Here is a 24165-nt window from a genome sequence, read left to right as displayed (position 1 = left end):
GGGTACAGTTCAAAGTGCTATTTTTGGTTTATAAAGCCTTAAACGACTTGGATGCAAGCTAATTGGAAGACTGCACCTCCCTTTACGATCCAGTTTGGGTTTTAAAATCAACAGGGAGGCCTTTCTCCTCTTCCCAATACTTTCACAGATGTGTGCGGTGAGAACACAATAGAGAACCTTCTCTGACACTGCTCCTATTCTCTGGAACTCCCTCCCATGGGAAACCAGGCTGGCCCCCTCTTTGCAGGTAGAAAAAGACTTTTCTCTTCAGGCAGGCTTTTTCTCAGTGACTGGCTGCTTATGAGATGGGTTGCAGGGTTTTTTAAAAAATGTTTTTGTTGTTATTCTTCTTCGTTGTTTCCCCCTCTTCCCTTTCAGTTTTTATATCATTTGCTTTAATATATAAACCACCTTGGGTACTCTTGAGGAGAAATAATAGGAACTGTGTGCTGTCAAGAGCAAAACTGCGAATGAAGAAACTGTATCACATGAAAAAGGAAGGAAGACCATGTATTGACATCAGCAAGACTTGCGATCAAAGAAAAGTGGAGGAATTTGCCCAAGCATTTGAAGAAACCCTTCCAGGCCCGGCTGATGCAAATCCACCTGAACAATGGGAACATTTCAAGAATGCTGTGTATAACACTGCCTTGTCCACATTTTGCAAGAAGACCAAAAAGATGGCCGACTGATTCGAAGCCCATTGGGAGGAGCTGATGCCAGCCATCGAGGATAAGAGGAGAGCTCTAGCAGCATACAAAGCCTGTCCTAAAGAGAACAACTTGCAAGCTCTTCGAGCTCTTCTCAGCATTGTAGGGAAGCTGCTTGCCTGTGTTGTGCTGAAGAGACTCCAGGTGCTTGAAGACAGAGTCTATCCAGAACCACAGTGTGGATTTCGAGCTAATAGATCCACCACTGACATGGTATTCTCCCTCAGACAGTTGCAAGACAAACGTAGAGAACAACAGCCACTCTTTGTGGCCTTCATAGATCTCACAAAGGACTTTGATTTGGTTAGCAAGGATGGCCTTTTAAAAATCCTTCCCAAGACTGGATGTCCACCTCAACTCCTTAACATCATCAGGTCCTTTCATGAGGGAATGAAGGGCACTGTAGTCTTTGATGGCTCAGCATCAGATCCCTTTGACATCCAAAGCAGAGTGAAACAAGGCTGTGTCCTCGCACCAACCCTGTTTGGGATCTTTTTTTCTGTCATGCTGAAGCACATCTTTGGAACTGCAACAGAAGGTGTCTACCTCCAGACTAGATCAGTTAGAAAGCTCCTTAATCTCTCTAGATTGAGAGCGAAGACCAAAGTCCAACTGAAATGCATGGGGGACTTCCTGTTCGCGATGATGCAGCCATTGTTGCCCACTCTGCTGAAGACCTCCAACAACTCATGAATCATTTTAGCAAGACCTGCCAAGACTTTGGACTAACAATCAGCCTGAAGAAAACACAAGTCATGGGCCAGGATGTGCTCACCTCCCTCTATTACCATCCTCCTGCAAGAATTGGAGGTTGTTCATGAATTTGTGTACCTTGGCTCAACAATATCTGACACTTTCTCTCTAGATGTTGAGCTGGATAAATGCACTGGCAAAGCAGCTACCATGTTCTCAAGACTCACAAAGAGAGTATGGCTCAATAAGAAGCTGACGGTATACACCGAGATCCAGGTCTATAGAGCCTGTGTCCTGAGCACACTCCTGTACTGCAGTGAGTCCTGGACCTTTTGTGGATGGCAGGAGAGGAAGCTGCACACGTTCCGTATGCGTTGTCTCCGACACATTTTTGGTATCACCTGGCAGGCCAAAGTCCCAAATAGAATAGTCCTAGATTGAGCTGGAATTTTTAGCATGTATACATTACTGAAACAGTGATATCTACATTGGCTCGGGCATGTTGTGAGAATGGCTGATGGTCGGATTCCAAAAGATCTCCTGTATGGAGAATTAATGCAGTGAAATTGCCCCAGAGGGAGACCACAGCTGTGATACAAGGATATCTGCAAGCGGTATCTGAATGGACCTCAACAGATGGGAAACCTTGACATCTGAGCATTCAGCCTGGAGGCGGACGGTGCATCATGGCCTCTCCCAATTTGAAGAGACCCTTGTCCAGCAGGCCGAGGCAAAGAGGCAGTCACAAAAGCAGCAAAATCATGGAACTGGACAGGGTAAAGATTTTATTTGTCTTCAGTGTGGAAGGGACTTTCACTCTCAAATTGGCCTTCTCAGCCACACTAGACGCTGTTCCAAGTTCTCCATACAGAGCATGTTACCATAGTCTCTCAAGACTGAAGGATGCCTAATCTAATCTAATGTGCTGTCAAGTCAGCTTTCAGGGTGTTCTAGGTAGAGAGTGAGTACTCAGAAGTAGTTTACCATTCCCTTCTTCTGGGGGCATCCTGGAACTGAGCAGCTTGACCAAGGTCACAGAGGTTGGCTCTTCTGGGAAACACAGCGGGGAATTGAACTCCCAACCTCTAGCTCCCCAGTCAGGTATATAACCCACTGAGCTACGCAACCAGAATATCCTTGAAGAGAAAGGGCTTCACTATTTTAAAATAATAAAATCTTCACACTCAGAATGGGAATCAATTACATCAATTTTAAGATAAACCAGGTACAAAAGACAACTAAGTAAAACAAAGTCACTAACATTTTGTAAACAATCTACTAAAAGTATAAAGATTTAGGACACGATAATAAACTTGTTTCAACAGCAGCTATCACCATTTTATCTCAGTTCTTAAAAAAGAAAAGATACAGTGGGGTCTTGACTTGAGAACTTAATCCGTATTGGAAGGCGGTTCTCAAGTCAAAAAGTTCTCAGGTCAAATCTGCATTTCCCATAGGAATGCATTGAAAACCATTTGATCCGTATCTGCTCTTTTCCGTCCATAGAAACTAATGGGAAGCTGCTATTCCGCCTTCGACCACTAGAGGGGGATATTTTGTTTCTTTTTTTCTTAGGTCAAGAAAGGTTCAGGGAAGGCAGGGAAAATACAGTCCACGCAGTACAGTACCAGGCAGTCTGAAGACTGTCTCCCAATCCACTCTCTAAACGCTGGGAGGAGTGAGGAAGCAGACAGGCACCCTTTTCACTGGCCAACAGTTAACTGAAAGTTCACATTTTGCACTTTCCCTGCCTCCCACGTGGGTTTTTTCAGTTCTTAACTCAAATCTAAGTATGTAAGTCAAGTCAATATTTTCCTATGAGAGTGGTTCTTAAGTCAAAATGTTCTTAACTCAAGCCGTTCTTAAGTCAAGACCCCACTGCAATGTACAAATCTGATGAATGGCTTGGAATCCTAATAATGAGTCGATCAAATATCTATATATCTTCACAAAAGGAGTAGAGCAACAGTATCAGAACAAATGTTTCAATGCCATCTCTACACATACATGATTTTGTAACAAAATTCTCCTAAAATGACCCTCAAGTGATATTAAGGGCAAAGATTTAAGACAAATCTGTATTTTGGACTGTTAGGGCTTATGCACTCAAAATAATATATACACATGTGGAGATGTTTCTTAAACATTTGTTCATATTGTGCATTACTGTACACAGTTTTAAATCTTGTAAATAACTGCAAGTGTATTTGGAGAGTTAGGTGCAAAACAATCATACCAAGGGCATTATTTTCTAGTGGCAGACAAGTTATTTTGTTCTTCAATACAGATATTGCCTTACTTCTCACCTTACTGAGACAGAGACCTTTAATGACTTTTGTGGTGAAAGCCCTAAAGTTTAAATTTGATGTTTTTATCCAGCTGTCCTTGTGCCAATGAAGCAAAACTATGTGAAGCAAGCTAAAAGAGGCTATATTCAATCATAATTTGTAAGCATACAAATGGACAGAAGATCAGCTTCCAGTGTCAAAGAGGTATCTGAAATGCAACCTGGAACAGAATTTTTTTGCCTCAGACATGCTGACTGCACAATATGCAATTGTTTTAAGATGGCATTATCCAGGATTTATATCCCATACACCAACTGAATTGGAAACCTGGCATGTGTTTTTCCAGCACTTGAGAGTATGTGATCATGATCATTTGTGAGCAAAAAAACACATACAATTTTCTTGACAACATATTTTTGTAAGTCTTGCTATATTTCTGATACCTGAAAAGTCACACTCAAATACTCAAAAAACATTACTTGCTCAATCAGCTGACTATACAAAATCTTACGAAGTGTACACCACCTACAATATGTCATCACTTTTATTATAATTCACCATTAGGTGTTGTTTTAAAAGTATCTGAAAGGTATCCACAACAGTCTTCTCAGATCTACTTTAGTCTAAGACAGGAGTACTGTACAACATAATCCTTCAGACTTTGTGGCCAATCTGAAAGTATAAAATCTAGAAATGGCAGCAGTTCCAAACCACAATAATTGGTATCTTGTTACCTTCCAGCCTAAATCAATCTGTTGCAGGGTCATCAGAATCTGAAAATAATCTTATTTTATGGATCAAGCACTCAGTTATTCTGAGATGAGGCAGGAAAGTCCTTTCCCTGTGCTAAAATCCTTTTCAAGCAAATAATTGTCTGCATTTCCATGCATAGTTATGTATACTGGTTTGTTTTTTAATGAAAGCTGTTCTTTATATGATCATTACAATATTATTCCCAGATGATACATTGGGCATGGCCTATACATTCAAAAATCATGTTTTTATCATACAGGAATCTTAAATTCACTTGACAGCTGGCAAATAATCCCACACTGTTTAACTGTGACAAATTGTCATCATAACTTAACACTATTATATTACTGTTATATATTAGCATTATATTAGTGTTAGTATTAGTGTTGTATGAGTGTTATTTATACCTTGATGCTATGTATAAATACTTGCCATGTTATATTTCCTTCTCTTATGTCTGATGAAGTGGACTTGTCTATGAAAGCTCACATTAAAAAAATATAAAAGTTAGTCTTTAAGGTGCCACCACATTTTTGTCTCTTTTTTTAACTTTTAACTTTCATTATTTTTATAATGTGTGCACAGACTAACATGGTTACCCCTTCTACAACTATTATACTATACTATGCCAGAATTCCAGATTCAAACAATACACAACATTATAAATAGAAAACCTTTTGTACACCAAACCATTGTAACATGGATAACATATGCATTAAATATAATTTAAGAGGAAACAGACTAATTGTTATTTTGCTGGTAAACAGGTCTTCAGAGTCATACTAGGATTTTTGGAATAACAAAGATTAGATAAAAGATTTAAAAATACAATAGGACTAATTAAAGATGAAACAGGAAAGAAATGCAGTTTGAGGAAACAAAAATTGAAGATGTATAAAAAATTCAAAATATATATAAAGGAAGTAATATATCAAAAGATGATATAGAAAATTATATTAAGGCAAATGTGAAAAATAAATTAATAGAGACTGACAAAACAGAATTAGAAAAGTAATAGATTGCTGCGGTAATCAATAAAATAAAAATATACAAAATATGAACAATTCCTTTTAACCAATGAAAATACTGTATACAAAAGCTATTTTACAGAAGAGAAACTGGTGAAGCTTTAAAAAAACCCAAGTAACTCTTTGTCAATAGAGATGAGGTAATAATTCACCGTTTTCTGCTCCAAAACATCATGCAATTTTCTATACCAAATGAACCACAATTTCATGCAAGGAAAGTCAAGAACAGACTATGCTACACATCATGATAATACCAAAACTGGTAACATGAAAAATTAAAGTCAAGCAGAACGTAAACACTAAAATGATCACAGAGCCAAATATAATTTGTTTAACATTCTTGAGAAATCTAAAGACCATGTAAAGAACTCATTTGCATTACTAAACTCAACTCACACTGAATTAGAACTGTGGATTGAAACTATAAATATTACCAGGTAAGAATGCACAATGGCAATTCCTATAGTCAAAAGAAAAGAAAGTCTTCAGCAGATGACCAATCAAACTATTAAAACGGTCAACATCAAACCATTTACTTTTAGCATCAAAAGTAAAAGTTTGCAGAAATAATGTCAAAATTCTAAATGTAGCATTTCAGTCATACGCACTTAAGGGCAAGAAGAACTGTTATAGTAACCGGAGCCAAGAAATAGAGGAGCACAACAAAAATGGAAAAATAAATAATCTTTTTCAAAAAGTACAAGAAAGCAAAGTGAAATTTAAACAAAAATGATAACATGATTAATATGGGAATGTGATATCTGATTAGGATAAAATAAAAAGATGGAAACAAAACACTGACGAAACACAGGAGATGTGAGGATAAGAGGTTCTTTCAAAAATCCTTTAGTGAAGAATCTCCAGTTCTAGAAAGTGAAGTGAAAGATGCCCTGACAGCAGTTCAAAAAATAAATAAAACATAAGGAATAATGGTGAACAACAAATGATGCACAATAATGAAGCTGTTGTGGTGGTATGTACCTTAAGGCACTTTAATCTGGACTGGATTAAGTTAATATTATATATATTCCACACAAATAACAGAATTAACTTCATTGTATTATTATTTTTTTAAAAAAACACTCACATTAATGCATTTTTTCAAGAATTTGGATTAACCTGAAGACGCGCCTTCATTGTGTATCCTCTAGCATACAATTTATTAGAAGAGTGTTGTATTCCTACCTTTAAACAGGAGGCCTGAATTTTAAAATTAGCTGCTAAACAAACATAGCAACTGATGCCATATTTCTTAGATCAAATTATACATTACAAATAGCATACCATTAGATTAAGGGGTTCTTCAAATACTGAAATATGGTTGCCACAGCACACATTTTCACAGCTTCTGCCGCTTGTTTTGTGATTTGTAATCCGGAGGCAAACCGTGTTTCATTTTCAAGTTTGACTGCTCAGACAAAGCTCTGTCATAGCATGCTTCTGGAACAGTAATGTGATTTCTAGCTTCTAATGACATATTGACTATAATGTACAGTTTGACCCTAGGGATGCTATAGTAGCAGCCTCCAGCTGTTCCTACTTAACTCCTTGGTCATTTTCCTTTGCTGTGGGACAGAGCTGTCTATCCCAGACAGCTTTTTATGCCCTCCTGCCCCCATAACCTTTGTCTCAAATATGGTAGAAGGTATTACCCACAGCCAGCATTCATTCAATGCTAATCTAGTCACTTTCTGCTTATGGTCTAGGGAAAAGGCACTATCTTGTCTTTACCTCAGAGAGCAAAATATCTTGGAGCGGCTCTGAGGCAGAATAACCAACTTATTAAATATGGTTGAGTTTAAAGGTTATCTTCTTAACCACAAATGATGCTATTTCTGCACAGCAACCCACTGTGAGGCAACCATACCATCTGAATAATCCATAAGTCACAGTAGGACACTAAAAAAACAACAGTTCTAATTACTTAGAGGTGCGAGGCTGAAATATTGAAACAAAGCATTCTGTATATGACAGACAGAGTTCTGACTCCTGTCCTCTGAAGATTCCGGCCACAGAGATTGGAGAAATGTTAGGAATAAAAACCTTAAGAACACAGCCAAACAGCCTGGAAAACCCACAACAACCTTTGGATCCCGGCCATGAAAGCCTTCGAGAATACATTCTGTTTATCCTCCTCCAAGGTATGATTGACTCCTAAGTATGCTTATGCCTCCACATGTAATATGGGTTCATTACACACTTACATAAAACAGAGTCCCAGAAAAGTTTTACATAGTTTGAAAAGAAATATTAAAGATTTGCATCCAACTTTCACCCTCTGTGACTGCCATGAAATTGTCTAAAAGCACACAACAATTTTTCTACTAATGAAATTAGATAACTCCGGCTCTGCCATCTACCTGTATTGGAGACTGCCTAGAAAACTTCAAAAAGTTACTTTTTGGGCTACAACTCCAGAATGTTCTATGCTACTTACTATGCTGGTTCTGTGATTTTCAAAATTATAGTCCAATAAAGTTCACTTTTCCTGTTAGTGGGAGCCACATACTGTATAAGCCATGGTAAGTGGCTCTGGATACACAATTTACAAACCACAACCTGAAGATATCGTTGGATCAACCATAAGCTGATTATACAAGACCAAGCACTTTACATACACTGGATTTAGGTCTATATTATACTTGATGGAAAAATAAACATTTGTATGTTCTGTAAAGCGCATCTTCTGTATCTGCCACTATACTTAGAAGCTTTTTTTCCATGCCTCGGAGTCTCTGAGGCTGCCACTCTTCCTTTTACTCCTGTTGTTAGCTGCCTGCCTTTGCATTAAAAGGGGAATAACCACTTTCCAAATCCCTCCAACAGTACCAGTGCCCATGATGTGATATTTTCCTCCTCCTGCAACACACTACTTACTGACAAACTTGTTCCAAAGAGTCTCCAAGTTCTCCAGAACAGGTTTTAAGGTTTCAAGGAGAACAGAAGAAGGGGGATTTGCTCCCCTTTCTGAATCTGTTGCTACAGGTACTTCCATCAGTGGAAAGTCCATCTTTTGATCCTGGCCACTGTATAGCTATCGAATTTACCGGTCAGTGAATGTGATTAACAGTGATTGAGAACTAATAAATTAAGAATTGGCTATAAATATCAGAGAAGTGTGTGCATCAGGACCTTGTGGGAGAAATAACACTCCATAACAAGATGGAAGTTGCAATTGTTTTTAAAGTAAGTAATTTCCTTTCATGTCCCGAAGCAGTATTTTCTTGACTCAAAAGAATAGGAATTTTCATGCAAGACTTTAGCAAGCCAAAAAGTGAAGCCCCTGAAAAGTTATTTCATTTTAAAAATTTAACATTTGACTCAGTTCTACTTGTCATTGTGACAAATTAGTCACAATCAAAAAATAATTTCATTTTGCATGAAATCTGTCTGTGGTCTTCAACACATCTGTACATGGATGTACAGATTCCTGTAGGTTGGTTTTTCATGCATAGGACTGCAATACATCAATCTCTTTTCTAGTTTAAGTAGCATGTTACCATACATACTCCACTGAGAAAGATCGCAGTGTGAAAATTGATTCATGAACAATACACATCAACTATTGCAAGCCTTTTTATAAGGAAAGAACACCACATCATGCAAGCATTACACAATGGCTCTGCTCTGAACATGCTCTGGACAGCACAGCTGGGCAAGACAGGCAGGCAATAACAAGAAGCTTGTGAAAATCATAATCATGCTGTGCCTTACCACAGTCAACCTTTATACAAGAATTCACGTTCTTATGTAACATTCAAAACCTGCTAAGCCTTGCTGCTGCCAGCTGAACAGAGATAAGCATTTACAGTGACATTTCATACATAGTGCCCTAATTTGTTTCTGTAGAATTAAAATGAAACACAGGCTTAAATCCAATATTGCACTGGGTGCATGGGCACACAATTCAGACATGCATGCCTTCTGCATCCCTCAGTCTCATCCTTTCTTAGTCCCATCACTTTGGACTGAACCAATACTTCATAGGGGATATACTCCTTTGGACAGCCATTGAGGGGAGCACAATGGTTAGGATCTGGCAACTTGCTTAGGAGGGGAGAAGAGAATTTTTCTTTGCCCACCTGCCTGTTCCATTTGCTGTTGTGGGGAAGGATGCGTTAAGAGGTAGAAGACAGGTTGTTGGTTACACTCAAACTGCTCCCACAACTCAGAAATCCAACTTGAAAGTGCTGCTACTGAATACCAGGTAGATGAAAGGGAAAACACTACCCATCCAGGATCTGATCCTGGATGAGCATGCTGACCTGGCTTGTGTCACCTAGCTGGATGAGGCTGGTGGAGTTAATCTCTCTGTGCATCTGGTTCTCTGTGCAGCAGCAAGCCAGAAATTGGAGGTGGAGTTGCAGTGATCTAGTGTAATCCCATTCTCTTCACCAGGTGCCTCTGAGTTTGAGAGTGGGTGTCTGAGACAGAACAGGGATTGTGCTGGTGTCCCACCCACCCAGCTGCTCAAAAGACTCCTGTCCAAGTTGCTCTTGGAGGTAGTGTTGGAGCCCCCTCAGCTCCCTGTCCATTGCCTGCTGAGGCCTCCTGTTAGAAGCAGCTATTTCTTGTTCTCCATGATGACCATATGTCTCTGCCAAATTTTATTTGGCCGACATGTAGCAGAGTGTTATGGAAATATCCACACAGAGTAAAATAACTCTCACAAATTCTGAGGTAAAATGTAAGAAGTAGTTTTATTACGCAACTGCAGCAGCGGGGAGAACTCCAGGTAGGCAACTCCAGGTAGGCATACCCTGAATCTAGCAATGTGAGGGTGATTCAGGTGTGGAGGCGCTTAATGTTGTCATGAACTGACAAGTATTGTCCTGCATTCTTCCAAACTGCAGTTTATTGTGGAGAGCATATTTGTTTTCTTCGTAATTTATAGAAAAGTTTATTAACTACAAAGCAGCAAACATATGTCTGCTCCTACTAATCGTCCTTTATATAAATATAGAACTACCTAACGCATTACCATAACACATTTCCATAACAGCAACCTACGGCCCCAAGAGAAATGGATATTGAAGTTTTATGGTGCTCTTTAAAAATCCAGCATGCGATAGACTGTGCAGAGCAAAATTTAAATAACTAGTTCATGTCTACACGAAATTAAACCACAGTCTTGAAAAGCAATATGGTAAGGTATTTTCCATATGGTAAGGGGTGTAAAAGTGCCACTTAAAAGACACAAGAAAAATATTTAAATGACCAGCCACTACCTTGACTTAATAATTATTCATTATTTTTATATCTTAGGTTGATCTGCACCTTTCTGAAATCTTTGTTTTCACTGATTCTTTAAAAGGGCATCAAGTGAATTTCTATCACAAGAACGGTAATGCTATTTTTACCCACCTCATGCCTATTGTTTAGTGCAAGGGAAAGAGGGAAGGAGGGAGGGAAGGAAGACAGAAAGACAGAAAGGAAGAGTTTTATACCCAAAATGAAGAAAAATGACCAGTGAAACATAGCAGTGTGAGCAATGTCTACACATCAGTAAACCTCTGCATTTCCACTACACTCAGTTTATATATTTCCCTGAATCAACTCCCTTCAACATCTTTATCAGTTCAGAATGCACATAGGTCAGGGGTCCCAACTCCCAGTCTGGGGACTGGGACTAGTCTGTGGCCTTAGAAGGACTGGGCCGCCAGGACAGATGAGCAGCGAGCAGAAGGTGAACAGCAAGCAAAGCTCCGCCTCCTGTCAGCACATTCCTATTAGGTTCTAATGCCACTGCTAATCTGACAGGAGGTGGAGCTTCACTCTCCACTCCACTCCTGCTGCTGCTAGACCAGCTGTGCCCGTGGCATTAATAGGAGCCTGGGCTCATATTAGGTTCTAAGCTGCTGCGGATCTAACAGGAGGCAGAGCTTCAATTGCAGCTCACCTCTTGCTCCTGCTTGCCGCTCCTCTGCCCCGACACAATACATCAGCTCAATTCAAAGCTATCCTCCAACAACCTACTGCATAACAAGCAAACAAGCAAGCAAGCAAGCGCACGCGCACGCACACACAGGTCCTTGAGAGAATGGTCTTCAACTAAATCGGTCCCTGGCGTCAAAAAGGTAGGGGTCCACTGACGTAGCAGACCTCAGAATACTAATTTCAAAGAAAACATGTCTCTGGAATGTTAGCATTGCTTTTATCCTTGTCTTCTCCCTTATTTACATTGTTTTCTATATGCATAGTTTTGCTAGCAAGAATTTAAATCCAACTGTACCTCTATGCAACTGTTTTATTATATCATGTTTAGTGTGCATAAATATGAAGCAATATCATGGCAAAGCTTGTTTTGCCCACCAATCAGCTTCTCAAAAATTTCTCATACTATTTCTCATTCATTTCAAATTCTTTGATTCTGCACTAGTCTGTCCTTCTGAAACTTTCCAGTGGGTACCTCTTGTGGGACCCACATGGTATGTGCCATCTTTGTGCAAACTTCATATAAAATGGTGAAAGAGAAAGGACATCCTTTTAAACATGCGTAGACTTTAAAGAATCCTCTTCCACTGCCCCCTGTATTTATCTACCTGAACATTTACAAGCTTCATCCACTGAGATGAGGCTATTGTACCCACAGATTTCCCAAGGTCATTAAACTGAGTACCCAGCTCACTGGAGGGAGGCATTAATGTGTACCCAGCATAATTAAAATGTAAACTGTCCAGAGAGTGCTTTAAGCACTATGGGGTAGTATATTGCATAAGCAGAACACTTTGCTTTGAAAACCACTTTTTTAAAAAAATGGATAGTCTAACCACTTCAACTTGTCATATCCTACAAGCCTTTGGTTATTTATAGTTTACTCTTAGAAACTGACCATCATGTACAAGCTGTCAGTCACTACTATCTGTCACATTCATGACACAATTTACAATTTTGTTATCCATTAATTTTGTTATAAATGATGCTTGCTTTCATAGGTTCTTTTCTAACATGACATACCTTTTTTTTCCAGAGATGAAATTTCTACTGTGACCAGACTGCAGTAATGTATATCCATGCTTCATTCAGACTAAAATGAATCACTTGTCTAAGTAAAAAGCTTTATGCTACGTATATAATTATATTTCAACCGAAAAGGCATCAGGGCAAAATGAAATGAAACCTGTGATTAGGTTTCTTGCCTCTTGAAATTATCACACATGGTGGTCTTTTTGAGAGATGCAAATCTGGATTGATATTTATGGCAGGGTTCCCATTTTCCAAACCTGGTTAGTCAAATTTGCAAATTATGTGACATTATATGCATATTCTATAAATCTGCATATTATGCATATTAAATACACTCACGGTTGCATTGTTTTTCTGTCAAAACCTTTAGACCTTAGCATGATACAGTACAGCATTTGGCAAAATAGCAAAAGGTTCTGAATTTTGATTGTGTTAATCAGCTTCAGAAGTCCTCACTCAGTTGAATTACAATCCTGGGAATATGATTTTCTTTCTCACACATTGGAAACTATTCTTTTTACTATATGTCTTGAGGGTTGTGGTGTGTAATGTGTAGCTATTTTTAAACATAATGTTTATGTGGTAATAGTAAGTGCATTGTTTTGGAATGCATTGGTCTAGTACAGTGGTTCCCAACCTTGAGTAACCCAAATATTTTTGGATTCCAAATTTCCAGAAGTCTTCATCACCAGCGGTGCTGGCTGGGATTTCTAGAAGTTGCAGTTGAAGAACACCTGGGTTACCCATTATTGGTAACCACTAGTCCAATAAATATGTAATGAGAGGGGGTGGATTAGAAGAATGAAATGTTAATCAGAATGGTTCTGATTAGCTTGGAGAGAAACTAGGGAGTTGAGGTTGGTTAGATTTTCAAGGAATAGAGAGGGGTAGAAGGTGGTTTCAACAAACAACTTGGAATTTGAGGGGGAAAGAGGTGGGAGAGAGTGTGAAGAATTATGCTAAATGAATTTAAAATCTGAAGGGGAAACACCCTTTGAACACTAATAAACATACTGTATTAGATTAATTTAAGCTGAGTAGTATGAAGATCAATGTCTGAGGGTTAATTATGTGGAAGGTGTTATGATGGCATAAGTGAAAGGGTAAATAAATAGATATGGGTCAACTAAAAGTTTGTGGCAGCAAAAAGGGAAGGTGGGAAATATATGGAGATGATATTTTAAAAATACATTTTTCCCTCTGGTCATGTTTGGAGACCATTACCTAAATAAGCAAGTAACAAGACAAAAAGGGCCCCCCAAATTTTGCAATCATTAGTCCAAACAGGGTCTGCAGTCAAGAAATCAGAAGAGACTGAGACTCAGAAGGGCAACAGTGAAGGAATCCGAAAAGGTCATCAAGTGTAAAAACTGTAGACGAAGGCCAGGATCATCAACACTATTGTATTCCCAGATTCAGAAGAAGTACAGTAGTTGTGTTAGTCTGTGCAAGCATATTAGGCAAAATCCAAAGAAACCAAAACAAAACAATACAAAAAAAAGAAAGAAAGACAAAACATATGGCACCTTAAAGACTAGCGCAGTATTATATTTTAATGTGAGCTTTAAGCAATATGGGGAAATATGAAATAATGGATGGAATATCAATTTCGCAAGTAGAACATTCTAAATATTCATTGGCTAAAAGAGTCTCGATTGTGTGGTACATCTCACATACAGTTATGGCCTATGTTTGGTGCTGGATACTAAACATTCCTACAGGAGACAGAAAATAGATACCAGGCATCAGCAAAGAGGAGGGGGAAGAGAGAAGGGGGCTGAGGACTGAGGATTAATTTAAAAATTCAAGAAGGGGAATAATATACATATACAAAAAGGCAGCAGAGGAACCACCTGTGTTAATGTAGCAAATATTAACAGTTTTTACCTTTGAGCCTTGTAATGAGAGATGGGCCTGGTAGTTGTGAAGAAAATAACAGTAGCAGTAGATAAAAGTACATTTGATAATGACTTAGGAAACCTAGGTTTATATTCAGTCCATTTATATGGGTGTCCATGTGTATAAATTTTATTTCAACTGTATTTCTAATGTGTAAACTGGACAATAAAGAAAGTAGAAAAAAAGATTCATTTCAAATATGGTGCTGGAGAAGACCTTTGGAGATACCCTGGTCTGCCAGAAAGAGGAACAAATGTGTTCTAGAGCAAATCAAGATTGAACTATCTGGAAAAATCAATAACGCTGGGAAAGTTTTAAGTCGGCAGGAAAACAGGAAGACCAAATATGAGATGGATTGACTCCATAAATGAAGCCATGTTATTTAGTTTACAAGACCTAAGCACTGCTGTTGAGAACTTGAAAAGGAAGACCTAAGGTCAAAATTTTGCTTGGTACCAAGGACTACAGTGGGGTCTTGACTTGAGAACTTAATCCGTATTGGAAGGCGGTTCTCAAGTCAAAAAGTCTGTAGGTCAAGTCTCCATTGACCTACAGTGCATTGAAAACCGATTAATCCCGTAACAGGCCGTTTTTGTTCCATTTTGGTTTTTTTCTGGTCTGTAAGTCAATTCTCAGGCTGCAAGTCAAACCTAAATTTTGCGGCCAGAGAAGTCCGTAACTCAAAAAGTCTGTAAGTCAAGCCATCTGTAAGTCAAGGGTCCACTGTATTAGTGTCCTCAGGCCAACCAGTATCTTTGAGCAACACCTACTGTACCTTACAGGATTATTTTGAGAATAAAATATAGAGGGGGGAATCATGCAAAGCAGGCATTTACATTGCTTCCCTTCCTTTATAGTCAGCTGCTGCAACTCGCAGAGCTATCCGGCTAGTCTATAATATTGGGGGGTGGGGGAGGGAGAGGTGAAAGAAATTATCCCATCACTTTGGGTCCTTAGTCAATAATGATAACAATAAAAGTAGCAAAAAACTATTAACTCTCACAATGCACAGTCTAATGAGGGCTGTACTATTTGTAGCTTTGATTTCCAGAAGGTGCACTGCAATTTCCATGTTCACCTTTTTTTTCCATGTGCAAACATGGAAGGGTCTCTTTGCAAAAAGACACAGCAAGAAATGGCATTAAAGTGAGCAAGCTCAGTGCCTGGAAGAAAAACGCAATTGACATTCCACCTGCAGTTGATTTTGAAATACAATCTAGTGGTGTGCCTCTCTTAATGGGAGTATTACCAGAAACTCTGACTTCATGTGGCACAAAATAACTGCTCAGGCATATCAGATTGGCTTTTTAAAAACCCAAGAACCATGTGAAAGCTTCAGAAGGTTAAAGTGCATGTTATGTAAGGCAGGATGATGAGATACAGTATATGCTAGAGATGCAGACATCTATGCATTATGAAATACTGGCATGAAGGAAAGAGCCATCCAGAAAAATATCTGCAACATGACTGGGGCAATCAATAATCAATCAGTTGGCAGTCCTTGTTTGGAAGTAAAGTCTCTCTGGGAACTAACAGAAATCTTGCTAACAAACAACTACTGTAATAGCAACTAGTTTGCACTGAAACTTTCAATGATCCAACAGAAAGATCTGATGAACTACAGGATGTCTTTCACCTCATTTTGCAGCACAGGAACCACCTCCTACCTCTCAATCGCCACCTCACCTTTTATCGCCAGAAGAAATACACCAGGATTCTGACAGTGAAGACAAGGCAGATCCCTTTGTGGCTCATGAAAGGATACAAAACAACATTCTTTCAAAAAGCCATCAGACGCAGGTGCAGCAACGATATGACCTGAAATACCTAACAGCAGACTGCCTTCTGTGAAGCCGAGCAGCCAGAAAAAAATGGACAATTCATCTACTGTATTTCTCTGGGGCTAGAAGGTGAACCATGTATAGTGGTAGTTAAAGCTCCATGCAGGGAGAATATTTAGGCTTTTCCTCAACTAGCTGATTCACTTTCCCTACTGCTTTCAGCTCCAGCCTTACATCCTAAAATTCATGGTCTAGAAGCTATACTATAAACTAGGGACTGAGGATTCTATCCACTCTGCTTAGACACACTTTCACATTCACATTTTTAGCACTCAAGTTCCTTCTGCCAGATTTCTGAAGAAACTGTGATTTGGCAAAGTTCTTGTAAAAATGTTTGATGATGTACTCAGTCAACCGAACTAGCCACAATCTATAGGTACAAGTAGTTACAATATGGAGAGGATGGTATTATACCTGCCTAGTAGGTACAGTAGCTATTAAAGCTCAGAAGACTGTTGGAATAAAAAAGGTCACAAATCCAATTAAGCACCACAAGAATAATTGGATCCACAATGCTTTAAAATCAGAGTGTTAAGAACTAAGCTCTCAAAGCCCCTGCTGGGTAAATGAATTTGTCAGTTTCACTTCATCCCACAATCAAAATTCTTCAAACACTCGGGTGTTGTTTTGTTTTGTTTTGTTTTTTGGTGGAAACATAATTTTTATACAAAGGTATGCATTCAGGAAAGTTACACCAATCTCTGCTGTAAACGATCATAAGAATATGTGCAGGAGCAATTATGAAGCAAATGAAGCACATTTGTATATTTATGTCAACCTGCTTGCACAATCAGAGGCTTATTTCATAGCACTGAAGGCTCTGCATAGGATCTGACTATGAATCCACTCCTATTGGTGTCATATTAGCCTGTATTGATCTGCCACATAGTCCTGCGGGTTCCGTGTTTTGTACAGGTCATAATTTCTTTACTCTTCCCATGGATACTATTGTTATCTCCAAAGGACCAATTACAACATCAAAATATCCAGCTCCACATGACTCTAGCAAACCTAATTGCTTCTGGAAAATGTTCTCTCTCTTTAAATTGTCATGTCTGGACAGCATGAAGAGCAAATCTTGGCTCCCTTCTTAACCCATAATGTCTAAATGGTGAAATGAGTCCAATTAATTCTGACAATGTTTGAAATGTTTTAGCTAGAAAGGTAGCATTGTTTATCTCATACCAAACAAGACCTCTCCAAAATGACATACATTTCCCTGAAAATTCACCAGATCTGAGCACTTCTGGGGCAAATACTTCATTTTTGTTTGTGCAAATAAGAAACAGCACCATCTCTGGTTTTAGGTATAAAATAGCAAAACTAGCAAGTATTGAGGAAGTTCCTTGCACACCAACACAGCCCGCAGCAAATAACAGTTCAGTATTAGACATCTACAGGAGAGTGAGAAAATTTAGAATGAAATGACATTCTGGCACCATCACATCTGAAATGATTTCACATAGGAACACTACCAATAATGCTGAAATAATAGAAGTTATATGAAATAATAGAATGTAGATAAACAATGAAATAATAGAAGGCAGATAAACAATAAGGTACAACAGCAAAGATTAGAACAGTACCTAGACGAGGACTCCCTTCGGACTTTGGTATAGACCCTGGTCATCTCCCAGATTGACTGCTGCAACGCTCTCTATGCGGGGCTCCCCTTGAACCTGATCCAGAGACTTCAGCAAGTCCAGAATAAAGCAGCCAGACTGATGGTTGGGGCAAGTAAATTTGACCATATCACTCTGGTTCTTTTCAGAGCGTCTCACCTTAATGTCATCAGCCTGACTCACAAGATCATCCTAGTCGAGTCTTCTCCGGGTAGCCACACCAAGAGAGGCACATAAATCCTCTTCAAGAGGTAGGGTCTTCTTCACTGTGGCTCCAACTTTATGGAACCAGCTTCCAGAGGAGCTCTGCCTAGCCCCCTCCCTGTGGACTTTTAGGAAGCAATTAAAGACACTGCTTTTCAGTGGGCTTTCCACACCATCTCCAGCTGAACACCTACCCCCTTTCTTTTTTTTTTCTTTCCCCTCCTCTTCTTCTCTCCCCTCTTTTCCTCTGTCCATTCTGGGGATTAGTCAGTGTCATCTGTTTTTTAGGATTACTGCTGTTGGTTTTATTGTATGTGTTGTAACCTGCCCAGAGTACTGCTGTGATACTAATGGGAGCAGGATACAAATTTAAGGAAGTGAAGATCTTGTGGAATTTCCAGATCCAAACAGACAGACACCTTGAGCACAACACACCAGACATAGTAGTAATAGAATGAAGAAATGTCCAGATCATTGACATTGCAATTCCAGGGGATGCCAGAGTTGAAAATACAGAATTGGAAAAACTAACAAGGTACAGAGACCTGGCAATCGAAACATCTCGCCTCTGGAAGAAGCATACTTCAGTGATCCCCGTAGTCATTGGGGCTTTGGGTACAATATCAAGAAACATCACACAGTACTATAAACAGTTGCAGATCTCAGAAACCACACCATCAGAACTACAAAAAACAGCAATGTTAGGAACAGCATACATACTGATCCAATATTTAAAAGATCTTTAGTTTTTTGGTTAAAACTTGTATCTGTTATATAATACCACTCATTGTTTTCATAACTTTGATTGTGCCTGGAGGTTTTGAATAATAATAAAAATAATAATAATAGTTTTTATTAACATATACACTGCCTACCAAGGTTCCCTCTAAAGTGTGCAGTTGTGCATGTGTGACTCTGCCCCCCTCACACAGCCTTCCTCCTCCTCCACACACTGACAGTGATTGTTTTCAGTTCCTTTGGTTCTCGTTGTGACAGAACCCTGCAGGAGGAAATCTCACGTGTGCGAGGGGTAGAACCCCGCCCAGCAGGGCTGAAAATAAGAGGGAATGTTGCTGCCTACAATATTTCCTATTATCCTTAAAAGTCATACAGAATCTTGTGCAACAATGAATGACTTTAGGGTTGATTCTCTTCCCTCCTTCACTGGCTGCTAAGTTTAGATCATTGACACATCTCATTATTACTAGAGATGGGCATGAACGTTCCTTTCAGATGTTCATGCTGGTTCATACACACGGCATTACAGGTGTTGCATGTTCCCTTCCCCCATCTCCCCAACCAACGACTCACGCTCAAGTTGGAGTGCACTTCTCTCCTCCTCCTCCTCTTCAGCTGTTCAAGCAGTCTTCAGCAGGAGCACAGGTCTGCCTGTCCTGACTTCTTGTCTGAGTTGGTAATCAGCGAGGGAGGGAAACCCATGTTCCTGGCAGAGACTGATCAAACAGCCAAAAAGGAAGAGAAGGGGAGTGTGTGCTAGCTGGTGAGAGGGGGATTCAGCCAGGGAGGAAGGGGAAGGGAATGTGCAGCACCTATTAGATTGCATCACCTACAACCTTCTTCATGTATTTCTCTTCCAGATGCAGAGACATTTTGGTATCAGGATGATTTCAAGGCAATTCTCTCTTGTTTGCATTCTGAGATCAGAGCCTGGTGAAATCACTTTCCAGGAAATGGTTCCCAGAATCTCCCAACCAGCAGCATCACAAACAGTTCTGTCTGGACAGTGATTGGGGGAGTTGTAGTCCACAAATAACTTTCCCAAGCATCCTCTGAAGTATAATTCTGTGGTGGGCTGATCAACATGCCAGTATAAATGCCTCCATTAACTGTAAAATGGCAGGTCAAAATACACTCTCAAAATATACAGTTTGGTGAAATTGCTGCAAATTTCTTCTAGGTGTTAGAATTAGATGCTCATTTCTTGACTAAAAATGTACTCTTAATGAATTTTGTATTCAGGACATACTGTAACTTTTCATGTTGCCTTTTACTTTAATCCCAAATATGCATCCATAGATCATATTGAGCTTGTTTGGATCTGACTGTTAGTTGGAACATCAGCAGGGGACACAAATTGACCTACATGTACATTCCACACATGCAGGCAAATTTATTTAAATGCTATTGTTGCAAAAAGTGCCTCTCTATGTCTTCACATTGCTCTTGGAACACCCATGTTAAAAAAACACTTGATGATCAAGCAATCAGGGAAGAACATCATGTATGCAAGACTAGATTTTTCCCTTTTGAAAAGTACTTATGTACATTTGCTTTGAAACCCTAGTAAAGAACTCAAAAGGGCTTTCAAGATCACACTATAGCTGGGAACCCATAAAGACAAAGTGAACAATCACAATAATTAGGGGAGAAGAAATGCTGAGAGTTCAGATTGCCTTCAAGGGATTGAGTCTCTATGACCATTTCATTCGGACACTCATTGCATCTATGTCTCACATAGTTAATATTTTACATAGATGTTTCTTCTATCCACTGCAGACCGTTGTTTGAAAATATTCCTTATAAAGGCAAGTATAAGCCATGATACTTTAAATCCATGTCAAACAATATATTGAGGGTTAGCATATATGTCACTCAACTGGTTGCCATTTACAAATCTATATTTAATTAGAAATTCAGCCCTACTGAGTTCAGTTGGACTTACTTTTAAGTACATATGCATATTTAAATATCAATGCTCCATTGATGACTTTCAGCAGAATATTTCAACAATCATCATTGAAAACATTAAGCCTAAGGTGTTGTCAACTAATATGGAAGTCTGGTCCATGGTGTGCATAATCTGAAACTGCTGTTTCATATAAACACATTATTAAGTGCTGAAAAACTCTTTTCTGAAATCACTTGAGATTATATTCCCTAAATGGGCATGAATATACTTAGTGTACATAGCCCTAGACAAGTTAGTCAAGGCTAATTGACACCCTACTAATTTCTGTGTATCTTGACTAAGCACCACAAGTGTTGATCCAGTCAAAATATTATCACATTCAAATGGAATCTGACTGTAGCAATTAAAGTCAATGACAAAAAAGAAGCTTTTATACAGGATACAAAAATAAGGTTAAATATTATTCTAAGCAGCTGTGTTTACAATTGTCATCACTGCCTCAGCAATAGCAGCTTGAACTTGCACTAAAACTTACTTTCTCAATGAACTGAACCTACAATTACCCATCAGGCTTATAAAAGAGAACACCAACCAACCACAATAGTTTGTGGTTATTTGTTCATAATACCGTAGCTTTGTAATCTAAATTAATAGGGTAGGAATGTCCATGACAATTTTAAAACTATGTCAGTTTGTCCACCTATCAAACCTATGTGTAATGGCACCTTTGAGAAGGGCACTTATTTCCTTACTTGGAGTTCTACGCTCACTCAAACAAAACAATATGGTCAAGGGCATGTAGGATGACATTTATATTTAATGGGATTTCTTGCAAAAAAGCACATTGGGCTGGATCCAAAATAGGGCTTAGGGGAGTTTCACTTATGTTGGAAAAAGAGGCCAGGGGAGCGATAACGTCTTATCTCTACAGCCTCCTGGGACTCCTGAAAATGTGTTGGACTCTGAGGAACAACCTGAGAGATAACAGGAAAACTGGCAGATACTGCCTCATCACACTCCCCAACCTATTTATTTTGATATTTTCCATGAACAAAATGACAATTCAATTCCATCAAGAACAAGAACAAATAGTCTGGCCCTCGGAATTAAGAATATCTGCAATTAGAATTCCTTGGCAAACTTTATAAGGCACCTTATCTCTGCCAAAGTTATTCTGCAGAAATCCTGGGTACAAAATTTTGAGGAATCAGTCCTATTTTGAGAATCTATCAAACACAATATACTGTAAGGTAGATCCAAAAATGGCACACTGCAGTCCTTCTGTTACAGACCTTCATTCATTATCTCCTAGTTTCTTGAGATTAAGGAGAACTACCCTTAGCCTTTGATTCACCACAACACTTTGACAAGGCTAACTAAAAAGCTTTTTCCATTGCTTTCCCATCTTTTTCCAAATCTACATAATGCCTTTTGAGAGCTAGGAGAGGAAAAAACTATTCCTGACATCACCATATAATTCTGAATTCAGTCCCTAAATTGTATGCACTTAATAAAATGGTTGCCTTCAAAAGCAGAACTAGCAAGGCATTAAAATGAATGTTTTATGTTACAAAAAGTACACCCCTAAATATTACACGTGTTGCAAACTTCAATTTCATATCTATTTCAGAAAACACAGCCTAGCAATTGCAGTAAAAAAGCTTGAATAACCTGTTACAAAACATTTTAAATCTAGAAAGCCACTACCCTTCAGACTTGTATCTAGTGACCTACATCCATTTTATACCTTGTGAAAATAAATAAAACAATTCCTTGACTCTGTGGGAACATAACTCTAAAATCCTAGAGTTTTAATTCTGAGGACAGCCATTCGTTTTGATGATAATCTTTATTTGAGTTTTTAGTAGGTGTAACTTACCTAAAAAGTCTCTCCCTCCTCAACTTTCTTAGAATATGTCCGCACTACAGAGTTATACTGTAACTGGCTTGTGTATTTTAATGGTCCTCACTCCAACACAGGGAATCTAGAGCTTTACAATTGTTTTACTGACTAACAGTGAACAAATTAATACTGGTATCTGATGAAAAATAAATCTGGACTGACCAGTAAGGTTAGAAAATTAGATTAACATTTTCATGTTTATCTTTTCTTACTGCAAGCTACTTACAGCATGCTTGCAGAAGATTGGGGCAGAAACAAATTATTATGCTTTACTACATTCTAGAAATGTTTTAAAGTTGACCTGGGAGTCTCATTTTATGCTGCAACCTATTTAAAAGGAAGTATAGAAAAATATATCAAAAATATATGCACAAGAATGAGTGCATACTCTAAAAAGCAAGAAAATTATGTTCTATAAACATATCAAAAACCATTTAATTCACTTTGAAGTGCAATATAATACACACTTACCAAAAAAACCTCGCTTTCACTTACACTAACCTCAGCAACACTACTAAAAAACTTTTGCACTGGTAGCCTGCCTGTAAAGATTTTGAAGTACGTACACGTTGTTATTCTGCCAACATAACGGCTCTTTAGCAGAACAGAATCAGCAAAGCATACATACATAGATACGAAAATATATATTTCCTCCATGTGGAAGGTGACTTCCCGAAAAAGCTACAACTGCTGATTATAACAATGCAACTTTCTGATTGTCCACTAAGTGCACTTTCTTGTAATCTTAGGTTCAGCATATTCTGATACATCCACAGGTACCTGTAACACCATGGCACATGAAATATGTTAATCTCCATCTTTCTTGTTTACAAAACAAAAAGAGGAACACTATCCTCTGGATTACAAGACTCTCATATGACCTGATGCCCCAGCCATCAACCTACAGGCACAAGAATACCCCAAAAGCAGTGAAGTACCTGATCTTTAAAATGGGGACAGGAGGTATCTTCAAATCAGCTGCTCCTCATGAAATGTTAAATAGATTATATTTTAACAGGATGTCGCGTGAAATCATATAACTCCTTTCAGTCATGTCCGTTTGATATACACAGGCTTTGATATTTCCTAGAAATCTATAAAAGTCTATAGGAGTCTTAAGAAAAGAATTTCTGACCTGATATTCTGGACAAAACAACAAAGAACAGAAAGTATACTGAACAAAAAAGGTGATATGGTAGAAACAAAAAAAGTGCAGACCAATATCACAGTAACTACGTATGACTCTTGAACAGAGATAAGCATTAGGCAATTTATTCTGTTTTTCCAAATATTTTATAATTATAACACAGAAGGCAACATACAATAATACATGGGCTAATAGCCTCCCCTTTTATACAATTCTTGTGTATTTGACAGCAACAGGCTGGGGAAAAAACAATAAACTAAACTTTAAAGAGCAATTAAACTAAAAACTGTAAACTATTTAAACTAAAACGACTTACTAGGAAATGAAACATAATAGATGAAAATTTTAACACATACTATATGTTTTCCACATTGTTGGATAGCTATAGGTTTTCAGGTCTTAATATTATGCAAATGTTACAACAAAGACATCCTGTATGCTTTATTAAATGTATCCCATTT

The 24165-nt window shown here is 38.5% G+C and overlaps 1 protein-coding gene across 3 annotated transcripts in view; it reads right to left on the bottom strand.

Moving 5' to 3' along the window:
• Positions 1-24165, bottom strand: part of PDE4B (phosphodiesterase 4B) — a 316990-nt gene that overhangs the window by 290544 nt on the left and 2281 nt on the right. The window lies entirely within an intron of this gene.

The sequence above is a fragment of the Pogona vitticeps genome, chromosome 4 (assembly GCF_051106095.1).
Source record: "Pogona vitticeps strain Pit_001003342236 chromosome 4, PviZW2.1, whole genome shotgun sequence".
In the NCBI taxonomy this organism is placed as follows: Eukaryota; Metazoa; Chordata; class Lepidosauria; order Squamata; family Agamidae; genus Pogona; species Pogona vitticeps.
Note: the sequence above shows the minus strand (reverse complement) of the source record. Positions and strands in the feature narration are given on the sequence as shown.